Source organism: Oncorhynchus mykiss, chromosome 22, assembly GCF_013265735.2.
Source record: "Oncorhynchus mykiss isolate Arlee chromosome 22, USDA_OmykA_1.1, whole genome shotgun sequence".
Lineage (NCBI taxonomy): Eukaryota > Metazoa > Chordata > Actinopteri > Salmoniformes > Salmonidae > Oncorhynchus > Oncorhynchus mykiss.
Genome location: NC_048586.1, coordinates 32159353 through 32186684, shown reverse-complemented (window position 1 = coordinate 32186684; position 27332 = coordinate 32159353). Strand labels below are relative to the sequence as shown.

General features: G+C 41.8%; 1 protein-coding gene and 1 long non-coding RNA gene across 2 annotated transcripts in view; one reads left to right on the top strand and one right to left on the bottom strand.

Annotated features, from left to right (window-relative positions):
* Positions 1 to 27332, bottom strand: part of znf385b (zinc finger protein 385B) — a 157061-nt gene that overhangs the window by 125671 nt on the left and 4058 nt on the right. The gene's annotated exons all lie outside the window — the stretch shown is intronic.
* LOC118943602 lies at positions 7680 to 8043 on the top strand. The gene is made up of 2 exons (XR_005038822.1): positions 7680 to 7807; positions 7910 to 8043. It is a non-coding gene; the product is annotated as an uncharacterized LOC118943602 (long non-coding RNA).

Genomic DNA, 27332 nt, shown 5'->3' with positions numbered 1-27332 from the left:
AAACCAAGTAAACATGTTCAGCTTAAATCAAGCTACTCACTGTTAGCAGTTGTTGTGATTTTATCAGTAACTTACTGTATTTATCAACGGTATGATACTGTATAAACTGAATAGAGTAGATTACTGTAGAATGAACAGGAAAATATTGTGCATTTGTTTCACAGCACACCTTTCACAAATTTCATAAGTAAAACTCTGTAGCATGCACAGTAAAAAACTATAAATATAAAACAGAACCATACTGCATTTTTGGAGCGCCAAAAATCTTTTGAACACTAGTGGGTGCACGATATTCTTGTTTTTCATATTTTCAAATATTTATGGCATGTCTTGAAAGAGGCTATATTTGCTGCATCCATTAGTGAGAGTGCTTCAAGAGTTTAAGTGATATGTGGTAGTGGTTTGCTAACAACTACATATATATGTAGGAGACAGATCAGAGTGGCTGCAAGTCTCAAACTTTTAATGATAGAGTTTTTAGACATGTGCTTCGATCTGTTTTGGCTTTCAGTCACTGTCAATTCAGAAGCCTTTGTTAAAGCTTGAATTGCAAGTGATATAAAACACCAAATATCAGTTGATATGCTGTAATATATAAATACACTTTCACTTTTAGCAATTGCTGATCATATTTTCAATTCATTTAAAAAATAAAGTGCTGTTTGGCTATATAAAATAAACATCCTCTCACTGTCAACTGCGTTTATTTCAGCAAACTTAACGTGTAAATATGTGTATGAACATAAGATTCAACAACTGAGACATAAACTGAACAAGTTCCACAGACATGTAACTTACAGAAATGGAATAATGTGTCCCTGAACGAAGGGGGGGGTCAAAATCAAAAGTAACAGTCAGTATCTGGTGTGGCCACCAGCTGAATTAAGTACCGCAGTGCATCTCCTCCTCATGGACTGCACCAGATTTGCCCATTCTTGCTGTGAGATGTTACCCCACTCTTCCACCAAGGCACCTGCAAGATCCAGACTCTTCTCTAGTCATGGCAGAACACTGACATTCCTGTCTTGCAGGAAATCACGCACAGAACAAGCAGTATGGCAGGTGGCATTGTCATGCTGGAGGGTCATGTCAGGATGAGCCTGTAACGCACATAGTTGAGATTTCCTGCAATGACAACAAGCTCAGTCCGATGATGCTGTGACACCGCCCCAGGCCATGACGGACCCTCCACCTCCAAATCGATCCCGCTCCAGAGTACAGGCCTCGGTGTAACGCTCATTCCTTCAACGATAAACGCGAATCCGTCCATCACCCCTGGTGAGACAAAACCGCGACTCGTCAGTGAAGAGCACTTTTTACCAGTCCTATCTGGTCCAGCGATGGTGGGTTTGTGCCTATAGGCAACGTTGTTGACAGTGACGTCTGGTGAGAACCTGCCTTACAACAGGCCTACAAGCCCTCAGTCCAGCCTCTCTCAGCCTATTTTGGACAGTCTGATGGAGGGATTGTGTGTTCCTGGTGTAACTTGTTGTTGCCTCGCAGTTGTTGTTGCAATCCTGTACCTGTCCCGCAGGTGTGATGTTGGGATGTACTGATCCCGTGCAGGTGTTGTTACACATGGTCTTGTTGGTCTGTTCCACCAGGAAAAGGCCACCACGGCATGGGATACAATTAATTATGGGGGAGCCACTGCGAGGATGCTCAGCTGTCCATCCTATCTCCCTGTAGCGCTGTCTTAGGCGTCTCACAGTGCGGACATTGCAATTTATTGCCCTGGCAACATCTGCAGTCCTCATGCCTCCTTGCAGCATTAGTAGAAAGGCATCTTTAGTGTCCTAAGTTTTCATAACTGTGACCTTAGTTTCCTACCGTCTGTAAGCTCTTAGTGTCTTAACGACCGTTCCACAGGTGCTGCATGTTCATTAATTGTTTATGGTTCATTGAACAAACAAGGGAAACGGTGTTAAAACCCTTTACAATGAAGATCTGTTATGTTATTTGGATTTTTACAAATTATCTTTGAAAGACACGGTCCTGAAAAAGGGACGTTTCTTTTTTTGCTGAGTTTATATCAATGGTTAATTTTCTTTCCCTCATGCTTTAAACTGTGGAGTATCGCAGGGCAGCTGCCTTGAACCACTTCTTTACTTAATACATACCAATGACCTCAAGCTACTATATTTGCAGATGATACTATACTTTATACAGCAAGACAATCGGTTGAACAGGTACAGCAAGCTCTACAAGTAGATTTGGAAAATATCAGGGAGTGGGTTTGCCAGAACAAACTTGTTGGTCTGTTCCACCAGGAAAAGGCCACCACAGCATGGGATACAATTAATTATGGGGGAGTACAAATTGTGGAAGTGCCAGAAACCAAACTACTTGGAGTGCAGCTAGACAACTGCTTATCATCGTCGTCTCAAATAACTAATCTATGTAAAAAAATATATATATATTATAACTGCATGCATGATCAGAAGGATAGCTAAACCGGGAAAGATTCTTAAGCAAATAACCCAAGCATTAGTTGAGAACTACTGTTCTGTGGTCTGGGGAAATGCAACAGCAAGTTAAATTAGGAGGCTGCAGTTTGCACAGAACAAATCAGCAAGGATTGGTGGAGGTGGAGATATGGTTCTTCTGTTGTAGTCATGCTCAATGCTCTTGGTTGGTCAATCAATCAACAAGATAATTGAAATAAAAATCATAATATACACCATTTAAAACGAATAAACTCTATTCACAACTGTATTCAGTTGGTAAGAGGCAGACATTCAGTAAATACTAGGAATATAACGTGTTATCCAGACAGAAAAGAGAAATAGGCAAAATAACATTTCGATTTAGAACAATAAAGAAATTGAATAATTTATCTGAGCAAACAAGAAACCTTTCAATATATAAATTGAATCAATACTTTAAAACCATAACAAATTGTGCTGGACTATGGTAGAATCAATCTATCTTTTTAGACTGAGTATTTATCTGGTCAATATGTTAGTGTATTATGTCTGTTTGTAACCGTGTGTTTTATGTGAACATGTGATCATCTTATAAATTGTATTTTAATGTTTAAGGACTCTTGGAAGATTAGTCCAAATGAGGAATAAAAGAGATCCGACTAAAATAAAATAAAATGTCATTACACAGGTGCACCCTGTGCAGGGGACAATAACAAGCCAATACAGTGTGCAAGTTTTGTCACAAACACAATGCCACAGATGTCTCAAGTTTTGAGGGAGCGTGCATTTGGCTGTTGCCAGATAATTGAATGTTAATTTCTCTACCATAAGACACCTTAAACAGCATTTTATAAAATTTGGCCGTTCGTCCAACTGGTGTCACAGCAGTAGACCATGTGCAATCACGCCAGCCCAGGACCTCCACATCCGGCTTCTTCGCCTGCGGGATCGTCTGAGACAAAACACCTGGACAGCTGATGAAACTGAGGAGTATTTCTGTCTGTAATAAAGCCCTTTTGTGGGGAAAAATGTATTCTGATTGTCTGGGCCTGGCTCCCCACTAGGTGGGCCTATGCCCTCCCAGGCCCAACCATGGCTGTGCCTCTGCCCAGTCATGTGAAATCCATAGATTGGGGTATAATGAGTTCATTTCAATAGACTGATTTCCCTGTATGAACTGTAACTCAGTAAAATCATTGAAATTGTTGCATTCATATTTTGTTCAGTATAGCTTATGCGCAGCACCTTTTTCAATTTATCACATCATGTATTGTTTTCTTGCGCGAAGCGTGAGCAACATCTGTCAAATTGCGACATTTCTCTCAAAACACAGGGATGTCGATTTGCATGGGTCTACTATTATCAGAGAACCTTGGAGTTTGCCAAACAGCAGGTTACTCTGGAAGGAATTGTTACTCTCCTGCCATGTAAAAATGACTTACATGGCAGTTTCAGATGGGACTAAAATTACAGATGTGGTGTTTTGGTCTTGTGCACATAAATAGAGTGTATTCGGGGAAGTATTCAGACCCCTTGACTTTTTCCATATTTTGCTATGTTACAGCCTCATTCTAAAATGGATAATAGTTTTTTCACTCATCAATCTAACACAGAATACCCCATAACGACAAAGCAAAAAAGAAATATAACATATACATAACTATTCAGACCCTTTACTCAGTACTTTGTTGAAGCACCTTTTGCAGTGATTACAACCTCGAGTCTTCTTGGGTATGACGCTACAAGCTTCGCACACCTGTATGTGCTGAGTTTTTCCTGTTCTTCTCTGCAGATCCTCTCAAACTCTATCAGGTTGTATGTGGAATGTCTCTGCACAGCTATTTTCAGGTCTCTCCAGAGATGTTCGATCGGATTCAAGTCCGGGCTCCGGCTGGGCCTTTGCCCCAGTCTGAGGTCCTGAGCAGTCTGGAGCAGGATTTCATCAAGGATCTCTCTGTACTTTGCTCCGTTCATCTTTCTCTCAATCCTGACTAGTCCACCAGTTCCTGCTGCTGAAAGACATTGCCACAGCATGATGCTGCCACCACCATGCTTCACCATAGGGATGGTGCAAGGTTTCCTCCACATATGTCTCTCATGATGCTGCCACCACCAAAAGACTCTCAGACCATGAGAAACAAGATTCTCTGGTTTGATGAAACCAAGATTGAACTCTTTGGCCTGAATGCCAAGCTTGGTTCCATCAAACCAGAGAATCTTGTTTCTCATGGTCTGAGTGTCTTTTAGGTGCCTTTTGGCAAACTCCAAGTGGGCTGTCATGTGCCTTTCACTGATGAGTGCCTTTCATCTGGCCACTCTATCATAAAGGCCTGATTGGTGGAGTGCTGCAAAGATGGTTGTCGGTCTGGAAGATTCTCCCATCTCCACAGAGGAGCTCTGGAGCTCTGTCAGAGTGATCATGGGGTTCTTGGTCACCTCCTTAACCAAGGCCCTTATCACCCGATTGCTCAATTTGGCCGGGCGGCCAGCTCTAGGAAGAGTCTTGGTGGTTCCAAACTTCTTCCATTTAAGATTGATGGAGGCCACTGTGTTCTTGGGGACATTTAAAGCTGCAGAAATGTTTTGGTACCCTTCCCCAGATCTGTACCTCAACACAATCCTGTCTCAGAGCTCTACGGACAATTCCTTCAACCTCATAGCTTGTTTTTTTACTCTGACATGCACTGTCAACTGTGGAAATTTCTATAGACAGGTGTGCGTGCGCCTATCCAAATCTTGTCCAATCAATTGAATTTACCACAGGTGGACTCCAATCAAGTTGTAGAAACATCTCAAGGATGATCAATGGAAACAGGATGCACCTGACGCACCTTGCAAAGGGTCTGAATACTTGTGTAAATAAGGTATTTCTGTTTTTTATTTCAAATACATTTGGTGTGTAGATTAATTTTTAAAAATTGAATCCATATTAGTATAAGTCTGTAACGTAACAACATGTGGAAAAAGTCAAGGAGTCTGAATACTTTCTGAATGCACTGTATATGTCACACCCTGATCTGTTTTCACCTGTCATTGTGATTGTCACCACCCCCCTCTAGGTGTCACCCATCTTCCCTATTGCCCTCAGTGTATTTATACCTGTGTTCTCTGTTTGTCTGTTGCCAGTTTGTCCTGTCTTGCCAAGTCAACCAGTGTTTTTCCAAGCTCCTGTTTGCCCCGGTCTCTCTTTTCTAGTCCTCCCGGTTCTGACCATTCTGCCTGCCCTGACACTGAGCCCGCCTGCCTGACCGTTCTGCCTGCCCTGACACTGAGCCCGCCTGCCTGACCATTCTGCCTGCCCTGACCTCGAGCCTGCATGCCACCCTGTACCGTTTGGACTCTGACCTGGTTATGAACTCTTGCCTGTCCTCGACCTGCCTCTTGCCTGCCCCTTGTTATTCAATAAATATTAGAGACTTGATCCATCTGCCTCCTGTGTCTGCATCTGGGTCTCGCCTTGTGTAGATGCATGTGGCATTCCGTCAACTTTGAGAAAAACAACTTAGTTGCTGTGCCTGTTGTTCAGAAGCGTATCTGACTTCTCATTGGCTAGAATGGTCCCACCGGATCTCACATGCCTTCCATCGTTGAGCAGGCATGTACACAGATAGGGCTCTACCTGTACAGACCACATTCCCCTTTGCCCTTTCTGTCGCAAAAGTGCACATTTGGGTGGTGATATAATTTCTCCATAATATTTTTTTGTATACATTTACCATCGCTGTTCAGAACCCACTGCCCGCAGGTCGTCATCAAGTTCGCTACCCCCCCATCCTCCACTCCTTCTGTTGGTTGTGCCTGGATCTGCCCTGTACGGAGCTTGTGTGCGCCCGGTGGCACCTTTTCCCAGTCTGCCATGTATGCAGATTGTGTGCGCCCGGTATCATGTGTAGCTAGCTACCTAGTCAGTAAATATCAACAGTACTGTGACAGAAGCATAACATTTAATTAACACTTGATTTTGCCTACATCATCATCATCATCAATATTGGGTCTGGTTAGCTAATACATGCAGCATAGAGATGCAGAAAGACATAGAAAGGTAAATCACAATCAGCAAAAGAAATCGAGCTAGCTAACTTGAAGATTTACATCATCAACAACAATAATCAGCTGATAGCCCACTCTCTTTTCCCAATGTCAATAATGTCTTAAGGAGGCACTGTAACTAGCTTGCTTGCAATTTGTGATGTTTTTTTGCAAAAATGCATTTAAAGAAATTCGCTACAGAGGCATTTGGTATGTTGTGAATTTCTAAATCAAGTGGGGGAGGGTGCCCTTTTAAAAATGTTGAGCACCTGCCCCCTGAAAGCTCTGTGCACGGCCCTGTCGTTGAGGACATGTATTTCCATTGTTTGAGCGGTCACTCATATAGCTTGTCAATTTTATTTTTGTATTTATTAAACCAGGAAAAGCCCCTTGAGACCCAGTCTCTTTTTCAAGGGAGACCTGGCCAAGAAGGCAGCAACAATCAATACATTACATAATTAAAACATACAACTATACAATACAACTACCATGACACAAGGCGAGACCCAGATCCAGACAAAGGAGGCAGATGGTTGGAGTCTTACAGTATTTATTAATCCAATAAGGCAAGGCAAAATAATGGTTGTGGATGGCAAAAGGATCAAGGTCAGGGCAGGCAGGATGATCAGGCTGGTGGGAAAGTAGTCCAGAGTCAGGCAGGGGTCAAAACCGGGAAGACTGTCAAAAAGAGAATAGCAAAAGGAGTACGGGAAAAACATGCTGGTTGACTTGACTAACATACAAGACGAACTGGCACAGAGAGACAGGAAACACAGGGATAAATACACTGGGGAAAATAAGCGACACCTGGAGGGGGTGGAGACAATCACAGGAACAGGTGAAACAGATCAGGGCGTGATGACAACAACATGATCAACATGATCCAGCCTAAAAAAAGCATTTACACTCCTCTGTAACAGTCTCCCATCAATATTTTAAATGCATTCAGTGGCACTAACATATCTAGATGAAGCATGGATTGCGGACGATTCCATGCGTCTGGTGCACAAGAAGAGAAGGCAGTCTTGCCTAATACTATGAATGTCCTGGGGACTTTAAGTAGCAACCACCTAGCAGACCGGGTATGTTAACTGCAGGTGGTGAAGGAGACCAGACTACAGAGGTAAAGAGGGAGTTTATCCAAAAGGGCTTTGTAGACGAACACATACAAATGTATCTTTCTGCGCATATAAAGTGAGGTCCAATCTACCATTTGGTACAATGTGGAATGGTGGGTGAGTGACTTGGCATTTGTAATAGAGCGCAAGGATGCATGATAAACAGAGACCAGTCTCTGTAAGAAGGAGGAGGTTGCATGATAAACAGAGTCCAGTCTCTGTAAGAAGGAGGAGGTTGCATGATAAACAGAGTCCCGTCTCTGTAAGGAGGAGGTTGCATGATAAACAGAGTCCAGTCTCTGTAAGAAGGAGGAGGTTGCATGATAGGAGGAGGAGGTTGCATGATAAACAGAGTCAAGTCTCTGTAAGAAGGAGGAGGTTGCATGATAAACAGAGGCCCGTCTCTGTAAGAAGGAGGAGGTTGCATGATAAACAGAGTCAAGTCTCTGTAAGAAGGAGGAGGTTGCATGCATATACAACAAGTCAACATTTTTTATTTTACCTTTTTTTAACTAGGCAAGTCAGTTAAGAACACATTCTTATTTTCAATGACAGCCTAGGAACAATGGGTTAACTGCCTTGTTCAGGGGCAGAACAACAGATTTTTACATTCTCAGCTCAGGGATTCAATCTTGCAACCTTTCGGTTGCTTGTTCAACGCTCTAACCACTAGGCTACCTGCCGTGTAACCATAATCAATTACAGAGAGAAAAGTGGCCTGAACAAGCTTCTTTCTAGCCATAAGTGGGAAGCAAGCTTTAATACAAAAATAAAAAACCCAATTTCAATTTAAGCTTTATCATAAGATTATCCACATGAACTTTAAAGGACAACTTGTCATCCAACCAAATACCTAGGTATTTGTAGGATGACACTTTTTCAATGGATAAGCCACCAGATACATACAACTTAGCCAAATACATTTAAACTCAGTTTTTCACAATTCCTGACATTTAATACCAGTAAAAATGCCCTGTCTTAGGTCAGTTAGGGTCACCACTTTATTTTAAGAACGTGAAATGTCAGAATAATAGTAGAGAGAATTATTTATTTCAGCTTGTATTTCTTTCATTACACTCCCAGTGGGTCAGAAGTTTACATACACTCAATTAGTATTTGATAGCATTGCCTTTAAATTGTTTAACTTGGGTCAAACATTTTGGGTAGCCTTCCACAAGCTTCCCACAATAAGTTGGGTGAATTTTGGCCCAATCCTCCTGACAGAGCTGGTGTAATTGAGTCAGGTTTGTAGGCCTCCTTGCTCGCACACACCTTTTCAGTTCTGCCCAAATATTTTCTATAGGATTAAGGTCAGGATTTTGTGATGGCCACTCCAATACCTTGACTTTGTTGTCCTTAAGCCATTTTGTCACAACTTTGGAAGTATACCTGGCGTCATTGTTCATTTGGAAGACCCATTTGCGACCAAGCTTTAACTTCCTGACTGATGTCTTGAGATGTTGCCTCAATATATCCACATAATTTTCTACCTCACGATGCCATCTATTTTGTGAAGTGCACCATTCCCTCCTGCAGCAAAGCACCCCCACAACATAATGCTGCCACCCCCATGCTTCACGGTTGGGATGGTGTTCTTTGGCTTGCAAGATTCCCCTTTTTCCTCCAAACATAACGATGGTCATTATGGCCAAACAGTTCTACTTTTGTTTCATCAGACCAGAGGACATTTCTCCAAAAAGTACGATCTTTGTCCCCATGTACAGTTGCAAACTGTAGTCTGGCTTTTTTATGGCTGTTTTGGAGCAGTGGCTCCTTCCTTGCTGAGTGGCCTTTGATGTGGGACTTGTTTGACTGTGGATATAGATAATTTTGAACCTGTTTCAACCAGCATCTTCACAAGGTCCTTAGCTGTTATTCTGGGATTGAGTCGCACTTTTTGCACCAAAATACATTCACCTCTAGGAGACAGAACGCGTTTCCTTCCTGAGCAGTATGATGGCTACGTGGTCCCATGGTGTTTATACTTGCATACTATTGTTTGTACAGATGAACGTGGTACCTTCAGGCATTTGGAAATTGCTCCCAAGTATGAACCAGACTTTCTGGGGTCTTGGCTGATTTATTTTGATTTTCCCATGATGTCAAGCAAAGAGGCACTGAGTTTGAAGGTAGGCCTTGGAATACTCAAATTATGTCAATTAGCCTATCAGAAGCTTCTAAAGCCATGACATCATTTTCTGGAATTTTCCAAGCTGTTTAAAGCCAGAGTCAATTTAATGTATGTAAACTTCTGACCCACTGAAATCGTGATATAGTGAAGTAGAAGTGAAATCATCTGTCTGTAAAAATTACTTGTGTCATACACAAAGTAGATGTCCTAACCGACTTGCCAAAACTATAGTTTGTTAATTTACAAGAAATCTGTGGAGTGGTTGAAAAACAAGTTTTCATGACTCCAACCTAAGTGTATGTAAACTTCCGACTTCAACTGTATATGACTGTATCATCTGCATATAGATGTAACTTTACTGGTTGCATCCCATTTCCCAAATCATAAATAAAAATTGAGAACAACACAGGAGCTAAAATGGAACCCTGGGGCACACCTCTATTAATCTCAAGAAAGCTAGACTTGTGATTGTCAGTACATAGACATTGTGTTCTGTCAGAAAGATAGTTCCTAAACCAATTTACTGCCCCTTCACTGAGACCAATGTTTCTGAGTCTAGCTAGCAACAATTAATGGTCGACTGAATCAAAGGCCTTTGATGAATCCACAAACAGAGCAGCACAATGCTGCTTTTTATCAAGTGCATTAATGATGTAATTTGCCACTGCCATAGCAATTAAGAATTTTTTTAAAACTGTGACTTCACTAGGGATCCATATACTTTGGCCAGGATAGGGAGTTTAGAGATAGGACAATAGTTATTAGCAACTGAGGGATCGCCACCTTTTAGCAGTGGAAGGACATAAACTGATTTTCAAATGCTGGGTATGGAATTGGTCAAGATACTCAAGTTGAAAAGGTGAGCCACAGGTTCAGTAATAATATAATCTTTGCCAATACATTGCATCAGCAATCCAGGGTTTATATTAAACTGAACAAAAATATACACGCAAGATGCAACCATTTCAATTATTTTACTGAGTTACAGTTCATATAAGAAAATCAGTCAATTGAAATGAATTCATTTGGCCATAATCAATGGATTTCACATAACTGGGCAGGGGTGCAGCCATTGGTGGGCCTGGGAAGGGCATAGGCTCATCCACTGGGGAGCCAATCAGACTGAGTTTTTCCTCATGAAAGGGCTTTATTACAGACAAAAATACTCCTCAGTTTCATCAGCTGTTCAGGTGTCTGGTCTCAGACGATCCCGCAGGTGAAAAAGCCAGACGTGGTGGTCCTGACCACACGTGGTCTGTGGTTGTGAGGCCAGTTGGACGTACTGCCAAATTCTCTAAAACAACGTTGGAGGCTTCTTACGGTAGAGAAATGAGCATTCAATTGTCTGTCAACAGCTCTGGTGGATGCCTCCCGAGTGGCGCAGAGGTCTAAGGCACTGCATCGCAGTGTTAGCTGCGTTACTACAGATCCGTGCATTGTGTCAAGAAGCAGTGCGGCTTGGCAGGGTTGTGTTTCAGAGGATGCATGGCTCTCGGCCTTCACCTCTTCCGAGTCCGTAGGGGAGTTGCAGCAATGGGACAATACTGTAACAACAATTGGATATGATGAAATTAGGGAGAAAAAGGGGGAAAAAATAATAAAACAGTTCTGGTGGACATTCCTGCAGTCAGCATGCCATTTGCATGCTCCTTCAAAACTTGAAACATCTGTAGCATTGTGTTGTGTGACAAAACTGCATATTTTAGAGTGGCCTTTTATTGTCTCCAGCACAAGGTGCACCTGTGTACATCTTCTTGATATGCTACCCTTGTCAGGTGGATGGATTGTCTTGGCAAAGGGAGATTTCCTCACTAACAGGGATGTAATCAAATGTGTGCAAAGAATTTGAGAGAAACAAGCTTTTTGGGACCAACACTTTACATGTCGCGTTTATATTTTTGATCAGTATACATCATTGATGCAAACTCTTAGTGGATCTAACAGCAAGGAGGAGGAACTGTCCCGCTTGAGTGACGGCGTGGGCTTGGTGTGTGGAAAGCAACTGCAAGAGGAAAAATAAAAATGAATGAAACTATAAAAATGGATGGACACGCGTCAACAAAAAAAATGTGCATAAATGTTTTTTTAATTGTCTTGCGGATTGAAATTACACATGTCGATTTCAATATGAATTTGATATTTTGTAGCCCTACTCCTCACACCAGGAAAGTATCAATAATCTATATCATCCTGACTGTAACCCAGGACAGTATCAATAATCCATATCATCCTGATTGTAACCCAGGACAGTATCAATAATCCATATCATCCTGACTGTAACCCAGGACAGTATCAATAATCCATATCATCCTGACTGTAACCCAGGACATTATCAATAATCCATATCATCCTGATTGTAACCCAGGACAGTATCAATAATCCATATCATCCTGACTGTAACCCAGGACAGTATCAATAATCCATATCATCCTGACTGTAACCCAGGATAGTATCAATAATCCATATCATCCTGACTGTAACCCAGGACAGTATCAATAATCCATATCATCCTGACTGTAACCCAGGACAGTATCAATAATCCATATCATCCTGACTGTAACCCAGGACAGTATCAATAATCCATATCATCCTGACTGTAACCCAGGACAGTATCAATAATCCATATCATCCTGACTGTAACCCAGGACAGTATCAATAATCCATTTCATCCTGACTGTAACCCAGGACAGTATCAATAATTTAGATAAACTCAGATGAATCCTTACTATTTATATTCCTTGACACCTCGGAGATCCCCCAGAAGCCCTTGTCTCTGTGACTCACATCTGATGCCAGATGTACTATTCAATAAGAGATCATAAAGTACATACTGTAAAGGTACAAAGAACTACTGTATTGGAACTCAATGTTATTATGGAATACATAAACTGTCTGAAAAGGTAAATCACTTCCTAAACTACACAATTAAGTCAGTTCTTCCTGGGCTTACCTTGGCCATATTTTATGAAAACAGCAGTACATGTCCTTAAGGGGTGATTTCAATGTGGGCAGCCATACTGGAAAAGCATGACACATTAGCCTCAGCGCCCATGAACAGCAGAGCAGACACCAACTCACTGACGCCCACCCAACCAGCACTGTTTCAGGGTACGGCCAGAACCGTTGAGGATTCATGTAGGCCTGGATGGAAATATTAAAACTAAAAGGGATGTTCTAAAAAGTGATGTTGACATTCTGTAGAAACATGAGAACATTCTGTCATGAGATTTTTGCCATGGAATGTTTGTCTACATGTGATTGAAAAGTATGCTGACAAGTGTCAAAAAGTAGGCTATCAAAACCACACACAGCAAGTTCCCCTGTGTTAAATTAACACTGAAAGTGTGGACCCGAATAGACACTGAACAGTGTTGAATTAGCACACTACTTAGTGTAAAGCTTTATTTGCATATTTTTACTAACACTAACACTGGGGGTTATTTTACACTAACAAGTGTTAATTCAACACTTACAGCGTTAATTGTTATGAGTGTAGGGCCTGTGGTGGAGGTCTAGTCTAGTCTGGTCTGGACTAGTCTGACAATAACCCAATGGATGAATACCCCACAGAGCCAGATTATATTTCAAAGGTTTTACATTATAATGAAACATACATACGTATTATGCAACCATTGAGAGCCATGCAGGATGATTCCAATGTTTTAGCTATCAATCTCTCTGTCCCCCACTGTGTTTCCTTCCTTGATTTATCATGGCCGCTGTGGGCTACTCAGCATAAGGACATGTTGTGTTTGTGTGTGAGTGTGTTTTATTGTTGCAACCCACACAGCAGACACACGTGCCCTTGGTGCTAGCGCCGTAGTGCTCAGTACTGCTCGGCTTGCCACAGTGTGTACTGATATACAGTATGTGTGTGAGTTCCATTTCATAGGCAGGCAGACAGTCACCTTGGACAAAGGCATCAATCCGGCTCATAAATATCGATATATACCATCCATTTACAGGTTGTCCAGGAGGATGACACCACTCTTTGTTGCCAAGTACTGTGTGATATTCACAGTGACATACAAGTTGAGAGAGCGTAAGAGAAAGAGGAGAGAGAGAGAGAGAGAGAGAAATAGAGAGAGAGAAAGGTAAAACGTGGGAGGCCTGCCTGTAAGCTGTGAGGACCAGATGGCTTGGTGCTAGGCAATAACGCCACAGAGGTGAAGGGTTGGCTTATTTACATGAGAGGCACATAACCACAACCCACTACAGACAGGAGCGGAATGTGACCCCATTACTAAGAACAGAGAAGAAGAAGAACATTACGAGAAAAGGTTGTTTGGTCCATAAAGAGAAAGAACTCTAAGAATGCTGTTTGGTCTGAATAGAGAAAGTGACTACAATTGAAACTTTTCCCTTAATTTCTGACTACTTCGGGCTGCTCACCCAAGGAGAAGACTAATCTAACGAATATGGCAAAACATTTCCATTTGCTTTTTGACAGGTTGGAAATCAGACCCGTTTCTGTGAAGGATTTTCCTCCCCCTGAGAACACACCTGAAAATCATGGTGCCCAGTAATTGCCTGTGCAGTCCTGCCTGTCTGTCTGTCAGTATGGCAGTGTAGCTGAAAGGACTAGCGAACTAGAGAGACTAGAACAAATTTGGGCAATCTGTGTTAAAGTCATGGATGGCTGTGTCCCTTAACATACGCGGATAACACTGCATGCCTGACATGGGACTCATTCCTCCTGGTGGCAGGGTGGTGGTGGGGGGGGGTGGGGGGGGGGGGTGGACTGGAAACTATATTCTATGATGGAAATGGGCTTAGTCACTTGTGCTCCAAACACAAAAGGCACATGGAGCAGACAAAGGAACAGACCAGTCCAAAGTATGCTGCAAATCAGTCTTCCATCTAGGATAATACAGTAACTACAACTAATACTACCACTACTGCTACTACTATAGAAAACAGACTACTGAAGTATGCGCCAGAGCTACATAATCAGGTCCAAGAACAAGCCGCTAGGAGAGTGTGCCATGTGCTGTGCATTTTAAAGCAAAACACTACGTTTGCAATCCATTTTTTTTTTTTAACTACCCGATTTGGGTAAATATTGAACAGAACACATGTTGGGTTACTTTTGACCCAGCCAGTTTAGTCACTTAGTTGGATTGAGTGATGACCCACCGGGTCAGATCAGTAGACTGGAGGCATGGCTTAGTAGCCGTGTTGCTTTCAAATAGTTATTTTGGGCCACCCGTGGTAGTTAATGTAATTCCGGTTCATGTTCTTTTGTATTGCCATCACATGTTAAGGTTTAGCACTGACACTTTTGTAGGTTTTATGAGGCTTACACAAGAGTATGAGTTCCTAAAGTGCATATCCCAATGTTGGGATAGTTATCACTTTGTTATAATGTTTAAATGATAGCAGTGTACAAACTAGGGTTGGGTGGTATCCAGATTTTCATAACGTCATACTGTTTCTGTACCATACCGGGGCATACAGTATTACCAAATGGTACACAAGGGAAGCAAATAATGTATTATTTTGATGCAACAGGAATCTTGATCCACGAGAGGATTGGATGTCTCTGGTGTAACCAAGAGCTTGATATCTAGCTGCTTAGATAGCAAGTTAGCAAACCAAACGCATAGCTGGAGCCCTGAGCTGGATATAGTTTATTTGACACATCTATTTATTTATTTGACACACACACACAAACACACACACAAAAACGAACAAAAATAAATAAAATACCATTTAATTTTTTTTTAACAAATGATAAATTATTGTACAGGACCTCCCAAGTGGCGCAGCGGTCTAAGGTACTGCATCGCAGTAGCCGGAGGGAATTTCCTTGTCCCATCGCTCTCTAGTGACTCCTTGTGGCGGTCCGGGCACCAGCAAGCTGACCTCGGTCACCAGCTGGACGGTTATATATATATATATATTATATATATATTTTCTTTAAAGGTACTATAAAATACTCTGGTATTGGTTACAAACTCTATATCGCCCAGACTTAACATGATGAACAGGAATTACATTTATTCTCACAGGTGGCCAAAAGCTATCGGAAAGCCACAGCCCTACTAAGCCACGCCTCCAGACTTCAAAGAAAACAACCCGACTAAGTCACCCAACTGGCTGGGTCAAAATAACCCAATGTGTGTTCTGTCCACTATTTACCCAGCATTTTTCTGAATGTGGGTTGACCTTTTGCAATGGACTGACTGGCTTCCACCAACAACACAGGTGTGAGGAAGCGAGGCAAGCCAACGTACTGAAAATTACAAAGGCTTTTAAGAAGATGACAAGAACTCCGGGATAGCAGCAAAATAACAGAAGGTTAAGAAGACTATTCAAGTGCTGCCTTCTCCTGGGTCCTGCCACTATTTATTTGCAGAGATGAACAGGAGTAACACTGTGTGCAAAGTGAACTAACAGAGTTACAGGAGATTAAACAGACAGCAAACATTTTAATGCATACACCACCACCAAATGAAAATGCTAGAAAAATTGTGGATAAAATAAACATTTGTGGTAAACATCAAATCCTTCCGGGATTATAGAAAATACATGTTGGAGAATACCAGGAATTTACATAATCAGTTATCACACATAAATACCAATGGCATGCTGTGTCATATAATTAAATAGAACAGTGTATTATCTATCTTTATGTGCCTTTTCCTCAGTATGGTAACAGGAGGGGCATAAGAGGGGCAACCAATCACTTGCGCTGTGTGACATAATATAATAGCCTACAAAGAGTACCACAAAGACCCAATGGATTACAGACAATCACAGGTCACAGGTCACAGGCGATTTACTAGCACGCTAGCTGCATCACTGCATCACGAAATGTAGGGAAAGACAGAATGGAGGTGGAAATGATTCAATATCATAACCGTGCATTAGAAATGGACATGTTGATCCGTACTGCTGTTACGCATTCGGTATTGGGATTATTTAACCTCACAATTATCTCTGGGTGAGTAATCCTAATCTGGCCTGGACCAATAAACTCACAGATAGCCTTTACAAAGCCTGGCTGTTAACCTACATGCCGGGCCATTTGTGCTATAATTTGATCCTTCCTGCAATCATATTACGTCTAATATAACTGATTTGTATCCTCACTGACTGGACAGATTATCCCTAAAAAACAGCCGGGTTACAAGTGTTGTTCTGTGAGATCTGTGTAGTGTTGCATGGCAAAAGGGTGTGTCTAGAGAGCTGATTGTGATGTGCGAGGTTAGCTGGGGTATGAGGTAGGCCTATGTACTGTAGCTATAGGGTACTAGCCACAACATCTGTGGCTGCCTATCCGTCACACTTTGCACTTTGATTCAAAGCAGACAACTAGACTGAAAAATTGAAAATAATGCCTCATACAATACTAAACTCATTTAGAGTAAAACATCAAATGAAATATTCCAGGCTAGAGGGCTACAACAGAAGTAAAGATTATGTTCAGAGTCTGGCTGCAGTGATTTCAGACCGATGTGATTTCTGTCAGGTCCAGAGAGGATGATGAGGACCAGTGGAAAGAGGAAGGTGCAGTGAACCAGTCACAAATATGACAATTCTCTTTTATCTAGTACAGGTATTCCCAAACTGGGGTACGCCAAATTAAAATGTGATTCACATTTTTTTTATATATACACAGTTGAAGTCGGAAGTTTACATACACATAGGTTGGAGTCATTAAAACTAATTTTTAAATCTCTCCACAAATGTCTCGTTCACAAACTATAGTTTTGGCAAGTCGGTTAGGACATCTACTTTGTGCATGACACAAGTAATATTTCCAACAATTGTTTACAGACAGATTATTTCACTTATAATTCATTGTATCAAAATTTCAGTGGGTCAGAAGTTTACATACACTGAGTTGACTGTGCCTTTAAACAGATTGGAAAATTCCAGAAAATGATGTCATGGTTTTAGAAGCTTGTGATAGGCTAATTGACATAATTTGAGTCAATTGGAGGTGTACCTGCGGATGTATTTCAAGACCTACCTTCAAACGCAGTGCCTCTTTGCTTGACATCATGCGAAAAAAAAAAAAAAAAAAAAAAAAAAAAATTGTAGACCTCCACAAGTCTGGTTCATCCTTGGGAGCCTTAATGTACCACGTTCATGTGTACAAACAATAGTACGCAAGTATAAACACCATTGGACCACACAGCCATCATACAGCTCAGGAAGGAGATGAGTTCTGTCTCCTAGAGATGAACGTACTTCGGTCCGAAATGTGCAAATCAATCAAAGAACAACAGCAAAGAAACTTGTGATGCTGGTTGTGATGCTTGTGATGCTGGTTGAAACAGGTACAAAAGTATCTATATCCACAGTAAAACGAGTCCTATATCGACATAACCTGAAAGGCCGCTCAGCAAGGAAGAAGCCACTACTCCAAAACCACCATTAAAAAAGCCACACTACGGATTGCAACTGCACATGGGGACAAAGATCGTACTTTTTGATGTCTGATGAAAAAAAATAGAACTGCTTGGCCATAATGACCATCGTTATATTTGTAGGAAAACGGGGGAAGCTTGCAAGCTGAAGAACACCATCCCAACCGTAAAGCACGGGGGTGGCAGCATCATGTTGTGGGGGTGCTTTGCTTTGCTGCAGGAGGGACTGGTGCACTTCACAAAATAAATGACATCATGAGGTAGAAAATTATGTGGATATATTGAAGCAACATCCCAAGACATCAGTCAGGAAGTTAAAGCTTGTTCGCAAATGGGACTTTCAACTGGACAATGACCCCAAGCAAATGGACAATGACCCCAAGTTGTGGCAAAATGGCTTAAGGACAACAAAGTCAAGGTATTGGAGAGGCCATCACAAAGCCCTGACCGCAATCCTATGGAAAATTTGTGGGCAGAACTAAAAAAGCGTGTGCGAGCAAGGAGGCCTACAAACCTGACCCAGTTACACCAGCTCTGTCAGGAGGAATTGGCCAAAATTCACCCAATTTATTGTGGGAAGTTTGTGGAAGGCCACCTGAAACGTTTGACCTAAGTTAAAGGCAACGCTACCAAATACTAATTGAGTGTATGTAAACTTCTGACCCGCTGGGAATGTGATGAAAGAAATAAAGCTGAAATAAATCATTCTCTCTACTGTTATTCTGACATTACACATTCTTAAAATAAAGTGATGATCCTAACTGACCTAAGACAGGGATTTTTTACTAGGATTAAATGTCAGGAATTGTGAAAAACTGTATAAATTCAAAATACAAAAATAAAAAATGTCTTCCCCTTTTCAAACAGTACATTTATATTTTCCAACGGGGCTATACATTTGAGTAGCCTTGTTTCACTGCCAAAAATAAAATTAAACCATCTAGTGTTCAGAGAAATAACAACACAATATCAACTACAGATAGCCTAGTAAAATAATTAACATCCAACATCCATTAACCGTTACTGTCACGTTCTGACCTTAGAGACATAAAAAATGAACTATTTTTGTTTGGTCAGGGTGTGAGTTGGGGTGGGCATTCTGTTTTGTTCTGTGTGTTGTATTTCTATGTGTTTGGCCTGGTATGGTTTCCAATCAGAGGCAGCTGTCAATCGTTGTCTCTGATTGAGAACCATACTTAGGTAGCCTGTTCCCACCTGTATTTGTGGGTAGTTGTTTCCTGTTTTGTCACCTGATAGGGCTGTTTTTTAATTTTTTTTTAAATGTATGTATTTTTTGGGTTGGTTGGTTGGTCGTTTCACCTTTGTTATTTTGTGTTCAGATTAATAAAGTTAACATTGACACGTATCACGCTGCATTTTCCTCATCAGACGATGCCGAGAATCGTTAGTTACTCTCTCGCGGGAAACCTTCAGTCTTGCGCAGATGAAATATGCGAATTTGAAAAATAAGCCATGGGAGTTTTTTGAGCGAAAATAAAGACGACTTTCAAGTAGTAAGATATGTATAAAAGCAACAGATACCATTAATAAGAAGGGGCTAGAAGTGTCTTATATGGTGAGTTACTGAGTGGCTAGGACAGGCAAGCCGCATACTATTGTGTAGGACTTCATTCTTCCTGCTGCTGCGGATATGGCTGGGACAATGCTGGGGCAAATGGCCCAAAAAATGACACAGACATTGCCTTCATCAACCAACAGGACGCATCAATGAAATGGCAGGAGATGTTTTGAAACAATTACATTTTTGCATACATGCCAGTGAATTACATGCGTTACAGCTGGATGAGTTAACAGACGTGGCGGGCCTGGCACAGCTCCTGGTATTTATCCGTTACATTTATCGGGGGTCAATTAAGGAAGACATCCTCTTCTGTAAACCAGAACAACATGAGAGGGTATTTTCTAAGTACTGGACAGCTTTGACATCAAATGGACTTGGTCAAGATGTGTTGGTATCTGTACTGATGGCGAAAAGCCATGACAGGGAGACCTAGTGGAGTGGTAACGCGCGTGCAAGTATTTGCTCCCGACGCCACTTGGGTACACTGCAGCATCCACTGAGAGGCTCTTGCTGCCAAGGGAATTCCTGACAGCTTGAAAGACGTTTTGGTCACTACAGTGAAAATGGTTAACTTTGTTAAAGCAAGGCCACTGAACTCGTGTATTTTCTGCATTGTGCAACGATATGGGCTGCGACCATGTAACGCTTTTACAACATACAGAAGTGTGCTGGTTATCAAGGGGCAAAGTACTGAAACGACTGAATCGTCTTTTTGAATTGAGAGACGAGCTTAAAGTTTTCTTTACTGACCATCATTTTCACGTGTCTGACCGCTTGCATGATGGGTTTCTCACACGACTGGCCTATCTCAGTGATGTTTTTTCTCTCCTGAATGATCTGAATCTAGGATTACAGGGACTCTCCACAACTATATTCAATGTGCAGGACAAAATTAAGGCTATGATCAAGAAGTCGGAGCTCTTTTCTGTCTGCATTAACAAGGACAACACACAGGTCTTTCCATCTTTGTATGATTTTTGTGTGCAAATTAACTCAAGCTTATGGACAATTTCAAATGTGATATAGCGAAGCACCTGAGTGAGCTGGGTGCGCAATTACGCAGGTACTTTCCCCGAAACAAACAACTGGATTCGTTATCCCTTTCATGTCTTGCCTCCAGTCCACTTACCAATATCTGAACAAGAGAGCCTCATCAAAATTGCAACAAGCGGTTCTGTGAAAACTTTATTTAATCAGAAGCTACTGCCAGATTTCTGGATAGGGCTGCGCTCAGAGTTTCTTGCCTTGTTAAATCGCGCTGTTAAGACACTGATGCCCCTTGCAACCACGTACTGTACCTATGTGATAGTGGATTCTCGGCCCTCACTAGCATGAAAACTAAATACAGGCACAGACTGTGTGTGGAAAATGATTTCAGACTGAGACTCTCTCCAATACAACCCAACATTTCAGAGTTGTGTGCATCCTTTTAAGCACACTCTTCTCATGACCTGTGGGGAGTTATTCACCATTTCTGATGAACAAATAGGGTTTTATATGTAAGATGTCTAAATTAAGAGCAAAATGACTGATTATTATTATATTATTATTTGTGCCCTGGTCCTATAAGAGCTCTTTGTCACTTCCTGCGAGCAGGGTTGTGTCAAAAACTCATTCTTATGTTTAATAAATGTATCGTATAGTGTGTGTGGCAGGCTTACAATGATGGCAAAAAACAACATTTGAGAGTGCGCTGACCCTGGTGCTAGAAAACAAATAATTTAACAGCAGCGCACTTCAGCTAATGGAAGTATTCATGATCCCTGTAATGTTACTCCCAGACAGCAACACGTACCTGAGGCTGAGGGACGGGAAAGGAAGGAGGGCAAGCTAGAGGAAGTAGAACGAGGACTCAACTCTGTGCTAACCTCTGTGGTCCACCTGCCATATGGGACTATTGCTGCATCCCAAATGGCACCATATTCCCTTTATAGTGCACTAATTTTGATCAGGGCCCTCTGCACTATATAGGGAATAGGATGCCATTTGGGACACGGCCTGCAGTATGTTCAACTCTATTTAAAACCCTCTGTGGTACACTTGTCATATATGCTACAATCCATTTAATGTTTCTATTAAAAGGCCTTTTCTATTGACCCGGTTCAAAAGCAGTGCAGATGTCAGGGACTGACCGTGGACATGTTCTATTCGCAGTGGTTGTATAAGTCATCCGTGTGTGTGTGAATGTGAGTGTGTGGCCTACAGACTGCTGCCGACCCTCTCTCAGTTTCTCGTCAGTATCAGGATATGGTTAACGTGGTGTGTTTCCTATTACGTCAGCGGAGTGTGTGTGTGTGTGTCCTGCGTGGCACTGTGGTGTCATTGTTGAAAGGATTAGTGGTGCTGTAATGTTTCCCAGCTGTCACTGAGCCGTTCTCTCTCTCTCGCTCTCTCTCTCTCTCTCAATAGAAATCACTCTACACATAACTTAAATGTTGCTTCCTTGCCGAATTTCACTTATCCCATATTTTTCACAGGTTTGATAGAGTTCAAATCTTCAAACTGATTTTTGCAATGTTTTGCACTTTTTTACCCAATTTGACTCAATCACTTTTTATTTAAATAAATAAGAAAAAAAGGCACTGATTCTACAACAACTAGGTTCATGTTAATTGAAAATAAGACGCTGACACTACAACTAGGTTCATGTTAATTCAAAATAAGACGCTGACACTACAACAACTAGGTTCATGTTAATTCAAAATAAGACGCTGACACTGCAACAACTAGGTTCATGTTAATTCAAAATAAGACGCTGACACTACAACAACTAGGTTCATGTTAATTGAAAATAAGACGCTGACACTACAACAACTAGGTTCATGTTAATTGAAAAGAAGGTGCTGATGCTACAACAACTAAGGTAATATTGAGCGGAAAAGTGATTAAGGACTCAAATGTGAGAGAAAAAGACGACATGAGGCATTCTTTTCCCAGTCAGTGTCAGGCAGCATGTCTACTTTGAATCAAGGTGTGGCAGTACAGTCACAACTGTCTGTGGGCAATTTTAATTGAGGTGAAAAGTGATTAAGTACCTTCTGAAATTCAAAAATCAAATGTAAAAAAAATACAACCGCATCATTGTCAGTGGTAACTAAGATTCAACAGATCATCTCACTGAAACTCTGATGTCAAGAATTCCCTGAATAATTAAAACACATATATATTTAACCAGGACCTGCATGAGTAAGCTAAAAGACTAAAAGATTCACTCAACTCAGAAACCACAAGAAAAGCTGTTTTTCCCTGTAAACCACATTGACAGTTTGTAGGTTGAGGAATAGTATGCCAGTCTCTCGTCTAGAACCATAGAGATAGTAAAAGGGCCAGAAAAAGATATCAGAGGAAAAGGTGCTAAAGTTAATCACATAACACAAAGGTTCAACTGAGGTTATAGCCCACTGGGCACAAACATCAGTTTAATGTCTAGTTTTGATGTACATTTTGACCGGGAGACCCATGAGGCGGCGCACAATTGGTCCAGCATTACCTGAGTTAGGGGAGGGTTTGGCTGGCCAGGATGCCTTTGTCCCATCTCGCTCTAGCGACTCCTGTGGCGGGCCGGGTGCATGCAAGCTGTCTCTGGTCATCAGTTGTACAGTGTTTCCTCCGACACATTGGTGTGGCTGGCTTTCAGGTTAAGCAAGCCATGTGTCAAGAAGCAGTGCGGCTTGGCAGGGTTGTGTTTCGGAGGACGCATGGCTCTTGACCTTTGCATACTAAAACTCCTGTGATAAACAAATACATGTAAAACTGAAAATGTATCAGCTGTTGCATTTTGAAGTTAGAAACACTCCTGATTGGATCAGTATCCAGCTCTTGCTGTGTGTGTAGTTAACAGGCTTTTTCTTAACCTGTGGTTTAATGAAAGTTCTGGTACTGAGCTGCTGCTTGGCCTGCCTAGAGTGCCAGGTGGATGGGATTTGCACTTTTGCAATATTCTATTGGTTTCATTGCTCCAGGCAATATCAATCAAACACCAGCTTAAGTATTTGAAATGTGAAATTATTCCAAGCAGTGGACTTACAGATCAGTGTCTGGCAGGGACCACACTTTGGCTCCACATTACAGCCTTAGGAACAAGAGGATGTTACAGACTGCGTCTGTTCAGTCAGTGGCTACAGTAGCAATGTAGCACCCACTCAGAGAGAGAAAGCAGACTGGGCACGGGTCTATTTTTCAAAATACAGCTTATTTTAACTTCTCATCCAGGATACAGTGCATTCGTGAGGTATTCAGACCCCTTGACTTTTCCCCACATTTATTTACGTCACAGCCTTATTCTAAAATGGATTAAGTACAGTGGGGCAAAAAGTATTTAGTCAGCCGCCAATTGTGCAAGTTCTCCCACTTAAAAAGATGAGAGGCCTGTAATTTTAATCATAGGTACACTTCAACTATGACAGACAAAATGAGAAAAATCCAGAAAATCACATTGTAGGATTTTTAATGAATTTATTTGCAAAATATGGTGGAAAATAAGTATTTGGTCAATAACAAAAGTTTATCTCAATACGTTGTTATATACCCTTTGTTGGCAATGACAGAGGTCAAACGTTTTCTGTAAGTCTTCACAAGGTTTTCACACACTGTTGCTGGTATTTTGGCCCATTCCTCCATGCAGATCTCCTCTAGAGCAGTGATGTTTTGGGGCTGTTGCTGGGCAACATGGACTTTCAACTCCCTACAAAGATTTTCTATGGTGTTGAGATCTGGAGACTGGCTAGGCCACTCCAGGACCTTGAGGACGGTGTGTTTGGGATCATTGTCATGCTGAAAGACCCAGCCATGTTTCATCTTCAATGCCCTTGCTGATGGAAGGAGGTTTTCACTCAAAATCTCACGATACATGGCCCCATTCATTCTTTCCTTTACACGGATCAGTCGTCCTGGTCCCTTTGCAGACAAACAGCCCCAAAGCATGATGTTTCCACCCCCATGCTTCACAGTAGGTATGGTGTTCTTTGGATGCAACTCAGAATTCTTTGTCCTCCAAACACAACGTTTTTACCAAAAAGTTATATTTTGGTTTCATCTGACCATATGACATTCTCCCAATCTTCTTCTGGATCATCCAAATGCTGTCTAGCAAACTTCAGACGGGCCTAGACATGTACTGGCTTAAGCAGGGGGACACATCTGGCACTGCAGGATTTGAGTCCCTGGCGGCGTAGTGTGTTACTGATGGTAGGCTTTGTTACTTTGGTCCCAGCTCTCTGCAGGTCATTCACTAGGTCCCCCCGTGTGGTTCTGGGATTTTTGCTCACCGTTCTTGTGATCATTTTGACCCCATGGGGTGAGATCTTGCGTGGAGCCCCAGATTATCAGTGGTCTTGTATGTCTTCCATTTCCTAATAATTGCTCCCACAGTTGATTTCTTCAAACCAAGCTGCTTACCTATTGCAGATTCAGTCTTCCCAGCCTGGTGCAGGTCTACAATTTTGTTTCTGGTGTCCTTTGACAGCTCTTTGGTCTTGGCCATAATGGAGTTTGGAGTGTGACTGTTTGAGGTTGTGGACAGGTGTCTTTTATACTGATAACAAGTTCAAACAGGTGCCATTAATACAGGTAACGAGTGGAGGACAGAGGAGCCTCTTAAAGAAGAAGTTACAGGTCTGTGAGAGCCAAAAATCTTGCTTGTTTGTAGGTGACCAAATACTTATTTTCCACCATAATTTGCAAATAATTTCATTAAAAATACTACAATGTGATTTTCTGGATTTTTTTTCTAATTTTGTCTGTCATAGTTGAAGTGTACCTATGATGAAAATTACAGTCCTCTCATCTTTTTAAGTGGGAGAACTTGCACAATTGGTGGCTGACTAAATACTTTTTTGCGCCACTGTAACTAAAATTCTGCATCAATCTACACACAATAGTCAATAATGACAAAGTGAAAAAAGGTTTTAGAAATTTTAGCAAATTTATAAAACACAAAAAATGGAAATACCTTATTTACATAAGTATTCAGAACCTTCGCTATGAGACTCGAAATTGAGCTCAGGTGCTACTTGTTTCCATTGATCATCCTTGAGATGTTTCTACTTGATTGGAGTCCACTTGTGGTAAATTAAATTTATTGGACATGATTTGGAAAGGCACCCACCTGTCTATATAAGGTCCCACAGTTGACAGTGCATGTCAGAGCAAAAACCAAGCCATGAGGTCGAAGGAACTGTCCGTAGAGCTCTGAGACAGAATTGTGTCGAAGCACTGATCTGGGAAAGGGTACCAAAACATTTCTGCAGCATTGAAGGTCCCCAAGAACACAATGGCCTCCATCGTTCTTAAATGGAAGAAGTGTGGGACCACCAAGACTCTTCCTAGAGCTGGCCACCCGGCCAAACTGAGCAATCAGGGGAGAAGGGCCTTGGTCAGGGAGGTGACCAAGAACCCGATGGTCACTTTGACAGAGCACCAGAGTTCCTCTGTGGAGATGGGAGAACCTTCCAGAAGGACTGGACAACCATCTCTGCAGCACTCCACCAATCAGGTCTTTATGATAGAGTGGCCAGATAGACAGTAAAAAGGCACATGACAGCCCACTTGGAGTTTGCCAAAGGGCACTTAAAGGGCTCTCAGAACCATGAGAAACAAGATTCTCTGGTCTGATGAAACCAAGATTGAACTCTTTAGACTGAATGCCAAGTGTCACATCTGGATGAAACCTGGCACCATGCCTACAGTGAAGCATGGTGGTGGAAGCATCATGCTGCGGCAATGTTTTTCAGCGGCAGGGACTATGAGACTAGTCAGGAGAAAGATGAATGGAGCAAAGTACAGATAGATTCTTGATGAAAACCTGCTCCAGAGCTCTCAGGACCTCCGACTGGGCCGAAGGTTCACCTTCCAACAGGACAACGACCCGAAGCACACAGCCAAGACAATGCAGGAGTGGCTTCTGGACAAGTCTATGAATGTCCTTGAGTGGCCCAGCCAGAGCCCAGACTTGAACCGTATCGAACATCTCTGGAGAGACCTGAAAATATCTGTGCAGCGGCACTCCCAATCCAACCTGACAGAGCTTGAGAGGATCTGCAGAGAAAAATGTGAGAAACTCCCCAAATACAGGTGTGCCAAGCTTGTAGCGTCATACCCAAGAAGACTCGAGGCTGTAATCGCTGCCATGTGCTTCAACAAAGTACTGATTAAGGCTCTGAATACTTATGTCAATGTGATATTTCAGTTTTTTATTTTTAATAAATGTGCCAACATTTCAAAAACCTGATTTTGCTTTGTCATTATGGGGTATTGTGTGTAGATTGATGAGGGAAAAAAAACATACAGGCTGTAACGTAACAAAATGTGGAAAATGTGAAGGGGTCTGAATGCTTTCCGAATGCACTGTATGTCCTGTTAGTGGTTCTGGCATGTCTCAGTCGATGCTTGTTATGTTACGGCCTTGCCTCCTAGACCCGTATTCACAATGAGTCTCAGAGTAGGGGGTGCTAATCTAGGATCAGTTTAGTCTTTTAAATCATAATGAATAAGAGTGGGGACCTGATTCTATACTGTACATCGACACTCCTACTCTGAGACAGGCCCTCATCTTTTCTGCTACCTGCTGGGCTGTTTTTACTATGTGTTCATTCTACTGGTAGCGTGACCATATTTGAGGTATTGCATATCGTTCCATAATAGTGTCAAGAAACTCGTGACACATAAATT